Source organism: Pipistrellus kuhlii, unplaced genomic scaffold (genome assembly GCF_014108245.1).
Source record: "Pipistrellus kuhlii isolate mPipKuh1 unplaced genomic scaffold, mPipKuh1.p scaffold_m20_p_3, whole genome shotgun sequence".
Lineage (NCBI taxonomy): Eukaryota > Metazoa > Chordata > Mammalia > Chiroptera > Vespertilionidae > Pipistrellus > Pipistrellus kuhlii.
The window spans coordinates 166,024,957-166,040,681 of NW_023425529.1; the positions used below are offsets into that span (position 1 = coordinate 166,024,957).

General features: G+C 39.1%; 1 long non-coding RNA gene across 1 annotated transcript; it reads right to left on the reverse strand.

Annotated features, from left to right (window-relative positions):
• Nucleotides 1-1,161: 1,161 nt before the first annotated feature.
• On the reverse strand, nucleotides 1,162-5,171 carry LOC123653283. The gene is made up of 2 exons (XR_006742998.1): nucleotides 4,138-5,171; nucleotides 1,162-2,494 (listed from the first exon to the last, which is right to left on the reverse strand). It is a non-coding gene; the product is annotated as an uncharacterized LOC123653283 (long non-coding RNA).
• Between the last annotated feature and the right edge of the window lie 10,554 nt (nucleotides 5,172-15,725).

Consider the following 15,725-nt stretch of genomic DNA (forward strand, 5'->3'; position numbering starts at 1 on the left):
ATTTTTTTTTCTGGATTTAAATTTTAATAGTAGTAGATTATTCATGCTGGCAAGTTGACAAAGATCATTATTGGATTTCTTGTTCCTTAACTTCCAGCTGAGATGTTTTGCTTCTTGCCTTTTTAAAGTCTAGTTTATAGGACTTTCAATTACAGAAAAATCTGGGGGGGGGGGGGGGGAAACAAACAAGACATAATCCCTGAATCCTCTCTCTAATATAACTAAAATCCCTTTACTTCATATGTAAAATAACCTAATAAGACCCTGAAAAGTAGTGATTAAAATCAGGCACATTAAGGATCTCAGGACCCAAGTAAGTGAGTGCATTACGGTTGCTTATATTTTGTCTCATCTATACCTGACTGGAAATTGGAGAAGCCAGAAAAGCTAATGGGTACAGATAGTACTAGCACCAACAAATGCCTGTTATCTCCAGCCATATGGCGAGGAAAAGGGCAGCTGGCAAAACAGAGAACTTTGAGAAACTAACCAGTCTACTCCAGCCAAATCCTACCCTCATGCCTGCCAACCACAGTCAATGGAGGGAAAGGTGGAGGAGCACCTTGTTATTGGTCCTCAGTGAGGTCATGGTGAGGGGAAAGGACTCTTTCACTGGGTATAGATTCTCCACTTGGCTCTCCTCATGGCTTGGCACAGAGAAACAGGTGGTGGTGGAAATCCAGGCTCCTACATGGTCTCCACTGACACCATGTTAAGGTGGGAAAGTTCATTACCACCCAGTGGTGAGAAGTGTCCTGGGTCTTCACTATATCTTTATTAGCAACACTTTGGCAAAGTATAGAGAAACATTTCATCCAAGAGGATTTATGGTGGGCGAATAAGAACTGAGAAGATGTTCAACATTATTTGCCATTATGGAAATGCAAATTAAGACCACAAAGAAGTATCCTTATACCTACCAGAATGGCTAAAATTAAAAATAGTGGCAATGCTAAATTCTGGCAAGGATGCAGAAAAGCTGGGTTTCTCATACGTTGATAGTGGAAAGGTAAAATGATATAGTCGCTCTGGAAAATAATCAGGCAGTTTCTTAAACATACACACAAAACTAAACATCTATTTACCTTATGACCTCGAAATTATACTCCTGGGCATTTATCCCAGAGAATTGAAAAGAGATCCACACAAAAACCTGTGCAATGATTGTTCCCAGCAGCTTTATTTGTAATAGCCAAGAATTGGGCACAGTTAACATGCCCCACAATAGGTGGATGATTAAACAAACTGTGCTCCATCAATGTCTTGGAATCAGAAGAAATGAACTATTCATACATCAACAACTTTGATGGATCTCCACGGCATAATGCTGAGCGAAAATAAGCCAATCTCAGAAGGTCACAGACTGTGTGATTACAATTATATAACAGTTTTGAAAAGACAAAATTATAGAGCTGGAGGACAGAAAAGTGATTGCTGGGGTTAAGGATGTTGGAGAGGAGGGAGGGACCATGACTGTAGAAAAGTTTGAAAGAGACCCCTTTGTGGTGACTTAACTGTAGTGGTGGTTGCATGGATCTACAGTAGATAAAACAATTGTAGAAATATACACACCCACACCAATGCCCAATGTCTGTTTTCTATTTAAATACATTATACTATAATTACATGAAATGTTACCATTGAGGGAAACTGGCTGAAGGTTACATGGACCTTTTCAACACTATCTTTGCAATTTTTGTGTGTCTATAAGTTTATGAAAACAGTTTTGGAAAAGCTGGAAATATAGTTTTCCTTCAGTTTCAAAATGCCTAATATCTTTTTAGGAAATCCCTCTTTTATTTACTATACTATGTTTTGGTTTCATCCAATTTATTCTAAGTGATATGCAACATTTATGTAAATGATTCATCTCATCCTTAGAACAGTAAGAAAAAGTTTCCTGGAAGATGTGCATTGGTAAAGGGGATCAGAAACTAGAGTTACCTGTCTCTTTCTTCTCTTAGGTCTAAGTCAAGTTATGTTAAAGTTGATTTGGATTCTCCTTTCTGCTGAACATAATTACACATTTATGATTACAGATCCTCACCCTCACTGCCACCCCACCTCTGCTTTACTCTTTCGGGGCAATCAGAACTATACTTTTATTTGATAAAGAAAGCGCTACATTTTTATACCATTTGTTAGATGTTTACCTTTGGTTGCAAGGGACTGAGAGTTGCCTAGTTAGGTAAGCACCAGGATCTGGGTTGGGGAATATTAATTTCTTTCATGCAGTGTGGTTTGGGAAATGAGCTTTTTGTAGATATTCAAAATCAAGATGTTCAGGCTGTATTTTCTGAGTCAAGGTGTTGAGTCATGGACTTTCTTTGATGTCTTACAATGTTCCTCCTTCAGTGTGAAGTCAAATATTCAAATTTAGGTGTTTCTATCTTTTCTACTTTCATCTTCTTGACACTGGGTCTCAAGAGGACTGGGTGACACAGCATAAAACATGGCCCATTAGGTTGGCAGGACTGTAGACAGAGCAGATTTTCTTAGAAGGGAATGTGAACAAAGCAGGAAATGATCAATATCACTCAGTATGGCTTTGCTTAATAAATGCTGGGAAAGCTTCAAACCACAGGGACTTGTGGCACTGCATTCCTTTGTAGTGTCTTGGGTTTCCGAATGCAGAGGTATAGGAGAAGTACGAATATGGACATACTCCTGCAGTTAAGGTGTTTTCTTTCCAATCTCAGCTCTTCGTGTCATCTGTAAAGTTGCTGTGTGCCTTCCGGCCAAGTGGTACTAGCAAAGAAAACCAAGAAAGGAATTAGACAAAATGCAGAAAGTATGGTAAGCTTAAATGGGCTGCAGCTGTGGTAGCTGGCAGATCAGGAGTGTGACCCTAAAATGTAAATATACAGCAAAAACTGAGCCAGGGACATGGCCAGCTCAGCACCAGGGAGAATATAATGCCTTACCTGGAAATCTGCAAGTGTGAAATTCTGTTAAGAACTCTGAGGTCACATCAGCAAAGTTAAACAAAGAAGCCAGGTACAGATTCCAGGACAGGTGATTAGTGGGCAGTGAGGACAAATAGCTGTAGACAGCAGTTCATTGTGTTCAGGTTTTTTTTTTTTTAATTTAATATAATGTATTGGCTTAGGCAACTGGAAAGTTCAAGGGTAGAGCTGACATTAGCTTGGAACATATCTTCTATGTGCTCTTTCTCCCTCCCTCCCTTCTCTCTCTCTCTCTCATCCTCTTTCTCTCTCTCTCCTTCTCCTTCACTCTCTCACTTCTTTTCTTCCTCCCTCTCTCTCTCTCCCTTTTCCTCCCTTTTTCCTTTTCCCTCTTGACACTGGCTCCTTGTTTTTGTAAGTTTTGTCCTCAGACAGGCTTCTTCTATAGCCAGCCCCAAAACTACATTTTCATAAACTTTTCTAAGCACCCTGATGTCTGATGTCAGAGAAGATTCTGATTGGGCCTGTATGTAGTCTTGTTGCCAAGGTAATAGAGTCCTATGTCCAAATATGACCAAGTCACCTACCCACACTTGTGGACAGCAGAATTGGAACTGGCCCCACTGGTAAAAAAGGAAATGGAAAAAAAAAAAAAAAAAAAAAAAAAAAGGCATTCTGACCTTGATCCTAAATACCAATGGGAGTGGAAAGGTGCTCTTACTGGTAAGATAGAGCCAGACTTGTGGGAAGTGAGGAGTTCAGTATAAAAACACAAGAATGTTTGAGAGGATTACAGAACAGGAAACAGGATGGAGCAGGGCACTGCAGACCAAAAAAAATTACTTCAGCATTTTTTCCAGGAGAGATATGTATGGAGGAGGCCTCACATAAAATGATGTTGACATAGATACCACATTAGGGTAATTGCATGGAAGGAAGGTCCAAGGAGAAAAAATAGGAGGTCTGAATTTCCCTACAACCACACTGCACTGTCTGGACACAACAGTTAACCCTAGGAATGCTTATGTGGCAGTAAAGAGCTCCTAGATCCGGAAGAAATGAAAAACAGATTGTGATTGGACGGCCTATATATCTTTCTGAGCACCACCAGGAAAGAAACTGGAAATCTGGATGTTGGCAGAGCTTTCAGCTGCCTTAAAACCACAAGTGACATAGCACAGGAGTAAGCCAGGAATGTAGTCCACAGTGCAAGTCCCATTAAAATGCTTACTATGCATGAAGTGACTGATGCTTTGAAGCTTTTACCTGGTAGTGACACCAAATATGAATTCATCATTTTATTCCCAAGGCTTATGGTATCTAAGTACCAAACAAGGCTCAGAGTTAGTGCTGGTGTCTGAAAGGCAGGATGACCCTCACTAATCTTTAGACTTTCTGGGTGGACTAACAGCTCTGAGTACATGCCTTGAGACTACATACAAGATGGGCAAAAGTAGATTGTCAGTTGTTGATATGGAAAATAATGATAAGTAATAGTAATATGAGAAGAAACTGTGTTTTGTGTACTCATCACAGTGAACCTACTTTTGCCCCACCCTGTATATGTAAAAGTTGGTTTAGAAATGAATGATCTGAGAATCTGGTATTTGAACTATGTCCTTAGTTTGGAAGCATAAAATGAAGTCTCCATTGTTTTTACCTCTTTAATTTAAATAATTAAAACAACTGAATTATTTTACTATGCCTTATGTTAAAGCTTCGATGTTGACAGTGCTCCAATACCTTCACTGTAAGTTAAGATCCAATCATGAGCTCTTTAACAGCATTGCTGAAAATCTCAATCCAGGATCTTCTATGCTTGGGACAGTCGAACCTTCCGTATCCTTTGGACAGAAGAGTCCTGGTGTATAGCTCTGTGATATCATTATGGTTTCAATGAGGGCACAAAAGAGGCCCCAAATCAAATCCTCTTTTTCTTTCTCCAGCTAAAAGCTGGGGAGGATATTTCAATGCCACACCTGTGGAATGCTTCCATCACTGTTATTTATGGTGACTTCAGACTCTGGGTTAATCCCAGAGATAAGAGGGCAGATTGCAAATGCACTTTGTATTTCTCCATCATCATGAGAAACGCTGGAGGTGACCAGAAAGATGGAGGCGGAGAAGGAGATACTATATTAATGGTAATTTCTACCAAGAGCAAAAAACAACACCTGCTTTCATTTTCCTCTCTTTATGCTCTGCAAGGGGACTCCTTGCATTGCTGTTGCCATTGCCTCAGACTTTTAATTAAAGACTTTGGAAGTTAGTAAAGCTGTTTATGAAGTATGAATTAAAGATTAGAGTTAAATAGCCTGACTCACTTGTGATTGAAGGATGATTCACTGGAGGGGAAATCTCTGCCCAAAGCCATTAATGAAGATCTGCCAATTAGGACCATCACTGTGGGATCCTGTGTGTCTGGGTTTCCGCTGCTAGATTGGCACAGAAGTTCAGAGATGAAGCATTGGGACGGGAAGAAAAGCTACTAAAGGCTGAGGCTAAAGGACTGAATCCTCTTTAAGCCATTTAGGAGGAACTGAGACAGGCTTGCCTTCAACAAACTCCTCTCTCTCTCTCCACCAGACGACATACATACAGTTTTGGAAATTGTTTCTCCTTTAATAAATACATTGTGAAAGAACAATACAGAGACCATTGCATTCGGGGACCAAAAAATCTGGGTCACGTACTGTGCTCATGAGCTTGGATGAGTAACCTAATTCCTTAGATCATTGTTTTCTTTACTAAACAAATTGGGTAAAAACCTGTCATCAAAATTAAGTGAAATCATATTTGTGAAAGCCTTTCATAAATTACACACATCATTATTATGATGGTGGTGTGTGTGCCCTATATTACTCAGGGTTCATAGCTCGGCTTTATATAAATAAAAAATAATATTTTACTAGTTAAAAATAGCTTGTCCTAGTCTGCTGGTGCTATAGAGGCAAGTAGACTTCTGCTTCCTGGTAAGATAGCTGTTTTCCCCTGTAACATAGTGGTTACATTGATGATACCACTTCTAACAGGCTCTCTTCATATAACCTCTGAGCTTATTCATTCCTCATTCAAAGCATATTTACTGAGCACAACCCAGGCTTGGCATAGGGAATACAGAGGTGACTTCATGAAGCTTAGAGTTGAGTGAAGGAAACATTTAGAGTACATATCATCACAAGTACTCCAAGAGAAGTTCAATCATGTCAGCAAGACCAAGGTGTTAGGCAGCGTATAGGTGGGCAGGAGGTGGGGAAGAAGAGTGGCCTAGGAATGTCCTCCTGGAGTCAAAATCTGAACTGAGTCTTTAAGGATGTGTAGGAAAAAACAGAAAGGGGATGTGCTGAGAAAATTTCAAGCTTTCTGGGTAGAATGGAAGGAAATAGATTGGCCAGCATCACAGGAGGTCACAGTTTAATTCCTGGTCAGGGCACATGTAGGGAACAAGCAGGAGGCAGATTGACTTAGTTAATTATCATAAATTATGAAGAGTTTAAGATAACATGATTTAAAATCTCAATCGTGGCTCAAATGTGATATTGTTTAGAAAGAGCAGATGGCCATGGTATAATGAGGACTTGCATAATGGAGCTAATAGTTGGGAGCTGGATGTTTCAGGTAAAGAAGAAGGTGGATTTCTCTAATAAACCTCATTGTTAAAGTATGATTAGTTGGTTTATTGATATCACTAGAGGCCCGGTGCATGGATTTGCACACTAATGGGGGTCCCTTGGCCTGGCCTGTACTCTCTCACAATTCAGGACCCTTCAGGGGATGTTGGAGGGCCAGTTTCGGCCCAATCCTGCAGGTCAGGCCAAGGGCCTCTAGTAACATATAAGATCTTTGGTTAATCTCTTCCTGCCCTCCCCCATCCACGTTCCTCTGAGATTCTTCAGGTCTGTTCCATGTTTCTATGCCTGTGGTTTCTTCTCCTGCACTGAGCATCTGCCCCTTGGTAGTCAGTGAGTGTCATAGCTACTGGCCAGTTAGCTGGTCAGCCATTCGGCCGGTGGCTTAGGCTTTTATATATATAGATTCTTTTTGTCATAAACGTTGCCTATGTTTAATGCAAGTAGGCAGAATCCAGCCTAAATGGCAATGAAGAAACTAGAGGCTAGAATAATCCTTGATTCATTTTACTAATAGAACTAACTCCCCATGTGCTCAGCATAGGACCAGGTCATCGAATGTTAGAAAAGAGAGTGACCTTAGAGATCATCCAGTCCAGCACACTGACTTCACCATTGAAGGTGATGAGGCTCAGTGAGATGATGCACTGTGCCTAAGGTGGGCAGGCGGAGAGGAGTAATATAATAATTTAGATACATAGTGTATATTTATTTGCAGAAGAATCCTGGTATATTTTAAACATTACCCAGCTCTGTCTATTCTCACTAACTTTCAAAGAAATATTTTATTCATTAATTTTAACTTCACTTAAAACACACATCAAACTAGTTTCAGTTCAAGACTGAGAACCAATCTTCTCTCTGATAAAATCATAGTCAGCAATTGATTTGGGATTTTGCCATTTTGAGGAAACTATCCATCTTCTTTCTTGTGTCTTTTGGCTCAAGCTGTCTTGAATTTTATTCTGTCCTTTATTAACAATAGCACTGCCTTGTTCCTGAAACTTGATTTTGTTTTCCATTTCTGTTGAAACTTAATGGTGCAAAAGATGAATCAAAAGAAATACACCCTTTGTAGCATATGCAAACACTTTTCTGCATGTGTTTTTGAGGGATGAGTATGTGAATCACCAAAACAACTTAGGTATTTTGTGCTGCATATTCAAATGATTATAAAGAATGTAAGATTTCCCCTTTCAGAAGACAAAATTCTCTTTCATTAAGTGTATAATGAGTTACAGGTAGTGGTGGATGGTGCCTTTGATAACATGAGGAAGAAGAAAACAGCATAAACTAGTGGTTCTCCCTTTAGCTTGTAATGCCATCACCTGGGAACTTCTTAGAAAAGCAAATTCTCACCTGGACAGCATCACAGGAGTTCACAGTTTGATTCCTGGTCAGGGCACATGAAGGGGGCAAGCAGGAGGCAGCGGATAATGCTTCTATCTCACCATTGATGTTTTTCTCTCTCTCTACCTCTCCCTTTCTATCCAAAATCAATAAGAATATATTTTTTTAAAATAAAGAAAAAAAGACTCTCAGGTTGAACCCCAAACCTACTGTGCTTTATCTATTTCCAGGAAATTCTGATGTAGGGCTAAAGTTTCAGTTACAGACTGTTCTAAACTTATGGAATCAATTCATTTAAAGAATTTACTCCTCACTATGAAAACAGGTAGAATTTCTCCTAATGTGAGAGCAGATATATTCACAGGACTTTCTCCATATCAATACAACTACAAGTTGAAGATAATGTTACAACTTTTAGTGTAAGCTGACTGACTGAAGTGTGAGTTGCCTGTGTGCTGTGATGGCATTCTCAGTTCTATCAAACATTGCCTCTGCTCCTTTTATTCCCTTCTCCTTCCCTTGACATTTTATTAGCATTGACTATATTTAAAGCTTTAATGCTATTAAAGTTCTAGTTCCTTAAGTAGAGTGAATACTCTCATACTTTACTATCTCTTATGCAATGGAATGAGTTTTAGATTTCTTTCTGAGAAAAGATTTTGAGAAACATAAAGGTTACTGAGAAAATTGTACTCATAAGGAAGTTGTAATAAAAATGAATTTTATTGCCTACCTCAATATGCAGTCAGCCTCTTTTCCCCTTTTTTGGACAGAATTCTGTTTTTTGCCACTGTATGACTGTTCTATTAAAGGGCTACATTTACCCATATCCATTGTACCTAGGAAGGCTATGAGGTGATATTGTATAGAGCCAATAGAAAGCAAATTATATGAAAGGGACTTCTTGGAAGTCTTCTCAAAAAAGGAGAACGTTGTCCTTCTTTCACCTCTTCCATCCCGTGACCTGGAAGGTGGATACAAAGGCTGAAGCTTCAGCATCCATCTTAAATCATGAGGTGAAGCAACCTCCAGAGGATATCCAGGCAGAGAAAGAGCAACTTGACTTATTAATGACTCTATGGAGTCACCATTTCACCCTGGGTAATTTAAAACATGAGGGAGAAACAAACTTCTATCTTTGGGGATTTTTGATTATATAAAATATAACATTCTCCTGATAGATGTCACCAAATGGGAGATTGTCAGCACAAAAAGGAGAGATTAGAGGTGTGGAAGCTAAGCTTCAGATATTTTATAGCTTAACCAATCCTGTCAGCCAACATGCTTCTGAGTCTTTAGCTCAGTAAACTGTAGTCCTGATTATTTTTTAAAAACTTATAGTAGCTTCACTTTTCTCAAACAGTGTTATATGGTCTCACAACACTAACATGCCTTTAGTTTGATTTTAAAATGAGATGTTTCGTGGCCTTTAGAATTTAGGAATGGGATTGGAGAAGTTGCGGCAGCTTGAACTTGACAGTAATCAAACAGTATCAGAAAAAATGTTTCTCTAAAAAGAAGAGAATGTTATACTATAAAAATTTCTTAATGTTTATAAAGGCCTTCTTTTGGGGTCATTAGATCACAAATTTTCCCTTCCAGATAAAGCCCAAGAGAGCATAAATGAGTGGAACTCTTTGATGACTATGCCTTGGATTTAAGAAAGCAAACTTTCCTTTCACACTGCACAACAGTGTTTCTAACAGTCCCTGACAATTAAGAATAGTAATAATAATCACAGAAAATCTATATATATAAAAGCCTAAGCGACCAGCCTACTGGCAAGTAGCTATGATGTGCAATGACCGCCAGGGGCAGGCGCTCAACACACAGGCATGGAAATATGGAACAAACTGATAAATTTCAGAGTGAAGGGGATAAGGGGGAGGGTGGTAAGAGATTAACCAAAGATTTTACCCTGTTTCCCCGAAAATAAGACAGTGTCTTATATTAATTTTTGCTCCCAAAGATGCGCTAGGTCTTATTTTTAGGGGATGTCTTATTTTTCCATGAAGAAGAATACGGTACACATTTATTGTTAAATGAAAATAAAGGAAATTTATTACATGTATATGGTACGGTAGTACAGTAGTTGTCAACACAAACCAGACAAACTGTGAATCCTACAGTATCAAGAATTTACTCATTTATTCAATGACAATCATGTCATCATCTTCTGGAACATCATCATAATAATCCAATTCCTGAATTTCCTGGTGAATTTCTTGTGACTCCATTTCTTTCAGAATCAGTGGACCAAATCTCTCATGTTTAGCAATAGCACTGTCTTTAAATGAGTACTTCTTGTCAAGGTAGCCTGCTCGCAGTGCATTTGCAATGTAACTGTCAGTGATTTTCTCCCATGAATTCTTCACTCAAGTCACAACTTCTTGCAGTTTAGATTTCACAAAGCTTACAATAAATTAATTTTCATTCTGAAACAGAGCCTAGGGGGCCTTATTTTCAGAGGATGCCTTATATTTCACTCAGAAGGAAACCTGTAAGTAGGTCTTATTTTCAGAGGATGTCTTTTTTTTTTTGGAGGGGGAGGGAGACATGGTATATGCATACTAGAGGCCTAGTGCACAGATTTGTGCACCAGTGCCATCCCTTGGGCTGGCCTGTGGGGATTGGGCCAAAACAGGCTCTCCAACATTCCCCAAAGGGGCCTGTATTGTGAGAGGGTGAAGGCCATGCTGAGGGACCCCACCAGTGCATTAATTCATGCACCAGGCCTCTAGTAGTTATATAATGTTTGCTATATTTATATATACTGGTCTAAATACTTCACATATATTAACTAATATAATTACCATTACCTATAATGTAAATTTTCTTATTACCCTATAATGGTCACACAAAGATGTTACAAATATGTTGGATGGAGGAACTGAAATTTGTACCCAGGCAAGTGACTAAAAAGGAGGAATGTTGTGAGTAGAAGATATTTATGGTCTTAAATTTATGTTTGCTTTGTGCTAAGGGAGATTGTGTAATATATAGTCTAGATTTGTTGTTTTCATTAGTTTCATATTAAAAATTTAAATTTTCTGTTCATTGTGTTTATAATCACGGGGAATTAATGTACAAGGGAGAGGATAAGGACTCTTTAAACTTGTTTTTGTTTTTTAATGCTTGTTCTGTATTTTAAAATAAGGCTGAACCTGGTAACAATGAGCAGATTAGTTAGATATCACATTTCCCATTCCATTTGGTATCTCAGTCCAACCATAGTTTTCCTTCCAAGGATTGAATATAATTTCACTTATTATCACAATAGGATGTTTTTAAGTGAACTATCTATTTGCATGTGCAAACTACATAACTGGACTCTTATGATAGTAGGCATTTCACAGGAGTCATACATGGCTGAGTATAATAGAGTTGGCAGGGGTGTGAGGAGGGCAATGGGTAGAGAAATATTTAATCAGTGATAACATTTGTATTTTCTTGTAAACAAAACCCCAAGTGATCTCTTTCTAAGCCCAGGGCAATTATTTGGCTTTTTCTGTTAATAATATTTATGTGATCTTTCTTTCCATGTTTAGTCCTGTTACTAATCTTTTCACCATTTGGCAACATTTAAGCTTCCCTGACAGTAAAAATTCTCTGATAACTCTGGTCACTGATGTAGAATGAATTCCCCTCCAACTCTTAAAAACACACAAATTAGTGGTTTTCTTTCTAATAAAGAAACATATAAAAAGAGGAATACAAATTATTTACCATTTTATCACCCAGAATATCCCTATTGAAATGTATAAGTAAATGATATATGATTTGCTTTTGGGCATAGACAGATCTATCTGGGTTGATTTAGTGTGGTGCTATCAGGAGGTAGGGCTCTGGATAATAACCTTTCAAGATTCTTCCCAGTTTTATTGTAGAAAAAGAGATAGTTTAAAAAAATAAGAAAGTATTTGTGTCTCAGATAAGTGGGGAATCCAGGCCTTGCTTGGAGATTGGTGAAGTATATTACAGGTTTCTATTGCCCTCTGCTGGTCAGAAGGCAGACTTAAAAAGTTCATATTTTTCTGACATGAGACAGATAGGCAATCCCCACCCCTGATGTTAGTTAAGGTCTCGGGTAAAGTACAGATAAACATCCAAAAGCCATTTCTATACTTATCTAAAAATTATAAATCAAGCTAGAACATCCTATCTAATAAAAGGGTAATATGCAAATTAACTGTCACTCTATCACAAATATGGAGGTGTCCTCCCTCCCTCCACAGGCCAGAATATGCAAGAAACTGGGGTGGCATTGACTTGGTGACCAGCCCCATTGTTCTGTGCACCCCAGCCCTCGGAGGGAGGGCAGGCAGGTGGGTGGGCTGGTGGGCCTCTGGCCAGAGGTTGGATGGGGTGGGCGACACTGGCATCATTGTAGGCTGGGCTGAGGGATCCCCCCACCCCCTGGTGTACAAATTTTGTGCACCAGGCCTCTAGTCTATACTAATAAAAAGAGCAATATGCTAATTAGACATGGTCAACTGGCCATCTTCTGGACATCCAACTTCCTTCCAGACAAAGCCCTAGTGGTGGGGGCCAAGGCAGAGGCAGTTAGGGGTGATCAGGCCAGCAGGGGAGGGAAATTTGTGGCAACTAGGATGGCAGGAGGGCAGTTGAGAGCAAACTGGCCAGCAGGGGAGGGCCATTGGGGGCAACCAGGCTGGCAGGGGAGGACCATTGGGGGTGACCGTATTGGCAAAGGAGGGCTGTTGGAGGCATTAGGCAGGCAGGCAGGTGAGTGATTAAGAGCCAGTGGTCCTGGACTACAAGAGGGATGTCCTACTGCTGTCAGTTGAATAGCCCTGAGGGGTCCCAGATTGGAGAGGGTGCAAGCCAAGCTGAGGGACACCTCCCTCTGTATATGAATTTCATGCACCAGGATCCTAGTTATTACATAAAATGTGTTCTAGCAACTTACCTTAAAAAAGATACTTTCATTATTACCTGAGACTCCATATTCAAGTTAAAATTCTCAGACTCCTTAGAATTTCATGGAGACATGAAGACAGTCAATCTCAGGTCTACACGCATTCTTCCCAGTTCACATGGCACATACTTCCAGGGACTGCTCCACCATGCTTGCAGACATCCAGCCACCTGGCTAAGCTCCAACCACATACCTGCAAATAGCCCCCTCCCTACACACTTACTATGAGCCCAGGAAAATCAATACCAATCAGGAGAAAACACAGGAGAGAGGACTATGCAGGTTCTAAAAACAGTCTTGGGATTCTGGAGTCCCAGGTATGCACAATATGCTCTAGAAAGCAGTGGTAGTGAAGAGGCTGTGGGTTAATGGAGAGCAAATAGGCTGAATACATTGGTTTGCCTAAATCTGTCCTGCTTTTAGCAATCAAAGTCCCCTGACCTTAGAAGTCCTTCATCAGGATGTTACAAATCCCATTTCTGATCATGCATCAAACGATTGATTAAAAGAAAAGTGAAATATTCACATGACCCCTCCCCCCCCATAAGAGCTGAAATGAATACTCTTAAAAAAAATTATATATATATATATATATATATATATATATATATATATATATATATTATTGATTTTCTACAGAGAGGAAGATAAAGAGTTAGAAACATCGATGAGAAATGTTTCTAACTCCTGCACAATCCCCACTGGGGATGTGCTCGCAAACAAGGCACATGTGCTTGTCTGGAATCAAACCTGAGACCTTTCAGTCCACAGGCCGATGCTCTAGCTACTGAGCCAAACTGGTCCCGGCTATTTATTTATTTTTAAAACTGATTTTAAAAAGGAAGGGAAAGAGAGAGAAGCATTAATGTATGAGAGAGAAACATCAATCAGTTGCCTCCTGCATGTGTCTGGAATCAAACCAGGCATTTTCTGGTGTATGGGGTAACACCCTAACCAACTGAGCCATCAGGCCAAGGAACACACTTTCATATTTTAGCGATACATTAATAATATCTTGTGCATCATTATTATTACCATTGTTGCTGTCGTTATTTTGTTCAGTATGGCTGTGTCTCTGATCAATTCTCTAATAAGTTGGTCACTCTAAAGGCAAGTTCCATGGGCCCCAGCACTCCTCATCTAGTGAGGAGGGATATGGCCTGCTAAGGACCAGTTTGGTGTCTAAGGACTCCCAACACAGGCTTCAGGTTAAATCTCTGATTGAAACCTTTAGAAAGAAAAAAAAGAAAGAAACTTTATGGACCATTAAAGGCAGGTACATAATTGAGTTTGGTTTGAAATCTATATAGCTGTCACAGAACCATGTGAGCCTAAAGATTTGTGAGTTTTCAAAGGAAATTACTTTGCAAAAAAATCATTTGTTTTGGATTATGCTACATTCAAGAACTCAGTTTTTCAATATCACTGGAAGCAGATGCTAAACTGCAAAAATTAACTAGAGATTGTATTTCAGAAAGCAATGATACCCGACTTCTATATTAAGTTTACTGTTAAGTGAACAAAGAAAGAGAAGAGCATTTTTTTCATTACCCAAGCAAATAGGACATCTGTGCACAAGAAAATGCAAGACAAAATTGGTGGGTGAAATTTACTGTTGTGGAAGGAATAACCGGCTTGTAGGTACCAAATGTTTTCTATCCCACATCTTAAATTGGATCGGATCTCATAGGTTTTAAGAATGTCTTTGTTGTTGTTTGGTTTTGGTTTTATTTTAACCTTGTATTGAGACAACAGAAATAATTTCAGACTAATGTTAAAAGGAGAACTTAGGCTCTGAGCCTCACTGGTCTTGACACAGTAAAGTGAGACATCTTTTGTCCAGGTTTGAGGGATCTTGACCTGCTGCAGGTAACCCAAAAATCACGATAGGGCCTGTGAGGCCCACAGAGAGATCATTACCTGTTAGTCATGACATTTAGCTGGTGTTCCTGGTATGCAATTTTGTTGGTTTGCTTTTAAAAAGTTTGCTTTTAAAAATTTAATATAATAAATAATATTAAATTATTGTTGAATCTTTAATAAAGTTTCCTGAAAATTACTCAACTAATTCCAGCTGGACTGGACGTGAGCACAAGATGGAAAGGAATTGGCACTCCCTCATCACCAGCAGTGGTAAGTGGTGGGGCAGCCAAAGTGAAGGCCAATCTTGTGCACCAGGTTTCAGGTTCCAAGGCCCTTCCCTCTCCCCCGGTGAACATTTCTCAACCTCAGAGGAGTGGGTTGTTATTTTTATGAAGAGAGACAATGATTTCATTCCACATAGATCACCCAGGATAAAGCTTTTAAATTTTTTAAATTGTTTTCAGTAACAGTTCACATTAATTTATTTTACACTATTTTTGGGTGTACAGCATAGTGTTTAGACAATCATACTAGTATATTTTACAAAGTGGTCCCCTTAATATTTGCAGTATCCTCCTGGTACCTACATAGTTATTACAATATTATTGACTGTATTCCCTCTATTTCCTATGCTCTACTCTATTACATCCTCATGATTATTTTATAATTAACAATTTGTACTTCTTAATATTTTCCTTTGTTTTAACCCAGTCCCTCAAACCCCAATCTCTCCAGCATTGATTAGTCTGCTCTCTATATCTATAAGTTGTTTCTGTTTGTTTGTTTGTTTGTTTGTTTATACAGCATTGTTCTTTAGATTCCACTTATGAGTTATAAACTAAATCAGGTTTTCCTTGGTGGTATTCTCAATTCTCTCTGGTAGTTTCTATGCAACCCAGTACTGCATCCCATCCAGGCATCGTATAGGCAGTAGTTATACTCTGTACCTTTTTTGCCTTCTCTCCATCATTACAAAGGAGGATTCTCCTGCTCTAAAAGGGATTGTGTACTAGATATCATAACTTACCCTATCCGGGC